Raw genomic sequence first — 3302 nt, 5'->3', positions numbered from 1 at the left:
CAAATGTACAAATGTGCTTTATACAATTGATGTATGTATGGATTGTGATGAGTTGTATGAGCCCCCAATAAAATGACTTTAAAAAAAAAAAAAGATGATTTAAAAAAAAAAGAAACCAGATAAGGAAAGCATGAGATGGGAACGCACAGGGAAAGGGTGAAGAAGTAAGTGAGGCTCAAGAAACTACTCAAGAAGGGGAGGCAGTTCTTCAGGAAAGTAATGCAGAATGGTAAACATGTTGGACTTTTTTTCATTCACTTAGTATGTATTTCATTTTATTATTTTCTTAAATACTTTATTATTTTACTTTTATCTTGAAGTGTTTGTAACCATCTACTGTACAGAGATAGGTTGGTTGATACCTAAGCATAGTGAGAGCTCTAAGAACCAGAGCTCAATGGAACTGCTGTGTTTTTCTAGTCTCTTAGGTTTTCCACAATTGACAGGTTACCTACACTTTTCTGACAGCTTTTATTCAAGTTTCCTACCTCTGAACACCCAGTGACTTTTCCTTCTCTGAGAGTTCACCTTACTCAGATTACGGCTTTCACAGGCTTTACTGTATGTGGACATTCTTTGGATTGTTAAACATTTTCTCAACTGTTCGTGTAGGTTTCTTTACAGGCAAATAGCTATAGAAAATAAAAGTATGACATATGCTCACAGAAAGCCTAACTGGCATAATACATTTAATATCTAGTTGTTGTAAAATCCTAAGGTAGTATTTTACAGAAAACTAATAAGTAGTTTATAGTCCATTAAGTCTAATGAGAGAAATTAAGAGATGAGGTTGCAGACCCAACAATGCAGTTTAGTTCTTCTCATTAGTATATTGTGTTTTCCTTCTTTGTTTCTGCCTCACAGCCCCTCACAAGACACTATTAATTCCTCATAGGTAGGTCAGCGAGTGGCACTTTTCTCACATATACATCTGGCAGTAATTTTACCACATTGAAAAATTTGCATCTATCCTATCATGTCACACTAAATTTACTCCTCTCACTTTGGCTTTTCTGTTTTTAAAATGATTGTAGAATGTTGTCATGTCTACTTCTACCCCCTTAGTCATTAGCCAAACTAAATTTTTAGACACCTAATCTTTCTTCAAGCTCAGTTGTATACCTATCCTATAATCATTTTGGATTTTCTTTTCCTTGCTCCCTATAATTTGTTTTCATCTTACTGAAAGCTAAACCTGGAAAGCAACATCAGTATTCACTGTTTTTGCCATGCTGCACAAGTGACTGCCCCTCACCGGATAAGTCTATGAGACTGTAGAGTTCTCTATCCTGCTTTCAGTCTGTTTTTTCATTTAAATTTTATAGTGCCTAAAAATCTCTTGATTAATATCATTCTACTCATTCATTTTAAAAGATGTTACAGAGTACCATGTGATATACAGTATTCTACGAATCCACAGATGGATTAGCAAGACTCCTCCTATACACTCAAGAAATAAATTTACAGGGAGGGTAGAGGGAGAGTGGGTAGGAAAGAGGGAACCGATTACAAGGAACTATATGTGACCTCCTCCCTGGGGGACGGACAACAGTAAAGTGGGTGAAGGGAGACGTCGGACAGGGCAACATATGACAAAATAACAATTTATAAACTATCAAGGGCTCATGAGGGAGGGGGGCGCGGGGAGGGAGGGGGAAAATGAGGACCTAATGTCGAGGGTTTAAGTAGAGAGAAAATGTTTTGAGAATGATGTACAAATGCGCTTTACACAATTGATGTGTGTATGGATTGCGATAACAGTTGTATGAGCCCCTAATAAAATGTTTAAAAATATAAATAAATAAATAAGAAATAACTTTCTCTTTCAATTATTTCAGGTACTACTCTGATAGTTTTACTTGTATTATCCCTTTAAATACCCTAGAACCCAACAGGCCCGTTTCCCTGCTACGATTTTGCTTACGCAGGTCTAGGTTAGAGCCACGTCTCACAACTGTCTCTGATGGTCATCCCTCATCCGGCAAGATAACGTCAGTCACAGACATTATTCTCATTCTTAGAAAAGACAGAATTCTTCTCAATAACGTCACTGTGCTACCCAGCTTCCCAGGATTCGTAGCCCTTGTTGCTCCGTGCGGCACTTTACATGTTAACCGCAGTGCGCTGGTTTCCGTGCATTGAGCTATCTTCTATGGAAACAGCAGGAAACAACCAACAAACATGCTTAACCTCTACTCTGCTACTGATAGTATTTGTTGCCAAAATCCACAAAACCATTTTAGAAAGGTGTTTTTATTTTGCCTTTTTAGATGCAATTTTATTATGTTGTTTTTATTATTATTATTTACTTCAATGAATTCCAGCACTCTGAAAGTACAAAATGGTTCACAGAATAATTCAAACTGACATTTAGGGGTTTGTTGCCACAAAAGTACAGGGAGGAACCCACCCAGTCAAGCACTGTTATAAAATGTTTTACTCTAATCACATGTATGCTTTGATTTATTTTAAGACAGCATTCCTTTCATTATTTTTTTCACTGAAGTATTTTTTTTAATCTTCACATACCCGAAGTACCTATTGCTCTGCCTTTTATAAGCTATTCAAATATTACTACTTGTTGTTTATTTTATTAATGGCATTACATAGTTTATTTGATCATGATATGATAGATGCATTGAATTAGTCTAAATGCATGCTTGAAATTCTTATAAACCCATGCTACAGTTGTTAGACATACTTAGCGTTTTTAACTCCTCAAAAAAAAAGATCTCTCACATTCAGTTATGAATTAGTTTCTAAGCCAAAAATGACAGATGTAGTATTACAGCTGAGAAGGAAACTAGTCAGAGAAATTGTCTAAATGGTGGAAACTCTTGGGCAACCCCCCAAAGTCTTTTAAATTCTTACTGGAGTCCTGTAATATTTATTGTTAAAGACTTACATGGTGGTTTTATAAGCTTTCCAACAGCTTCCTTTTCAGTTTGGAAAACTTCACAACTAAAAAGGCAAAGCCAAAATCTCATATGTAGGAGGAGAGGTAAACAAGTATTGCTACAAAATCATAAAACCCTGTATTAAACAGAAGTATCACAATGTGAACCTGTTGTTTCTGAAGGTAGGCTTCCTCTAAGCCTTTATGTTTCAGAAGGTGCTGTTTCCATCTCTCTTAAGTCTTTCTTGAAGAATTATGAAACCTTCAGTTTATGCTCACATCAAAATGGCAATTTGGACATCCCTGAAAGTAAAACATCCCCCGAAAATGAGACCTACTTACAGTTTTGCCTCTCGCTGAAATATAAGGCATCCCCCCTGAGTTAGTTAATTGTGCCAGCCTGGCC

At 36.4% G+C, this 3302-nt stretch overlaps 1 protein-coding gene across 2 annotated transcripts in view; it reads left to right on the top strand.

Moving 5' to 3' along the window:
- PIBF1 (progesterone immunomodulatory binding factor 1) overlaps positions 1-3302 on the top strand; it is a 295171-nt gene that overhangs the window by 120104 nt on the left and 171765 nt on the right. The gene's annotated exons all lie outside the window — the stretch shown is intronic.

This window comes from Echinops telfairi, unplaced genomic scaffold, assembly GCF_000313985.2.
Source record: "Echinops telfairi isolate 266 unplaced genomic scaffold, ASM31398v2 ScPeMD7_11;HRSCAF=52, whole genome shotgun sequence".
NCBI lineage: Eukaryota > Metazoa > Chordata > Mammalia > Afrosoricida > Tenrecidae > Echinops > Echinops telfairi.
Note: the sequence above shows the minus strand (reverse complement) of the source record. Positions and strands in the feature narration are given on the sequence as shown.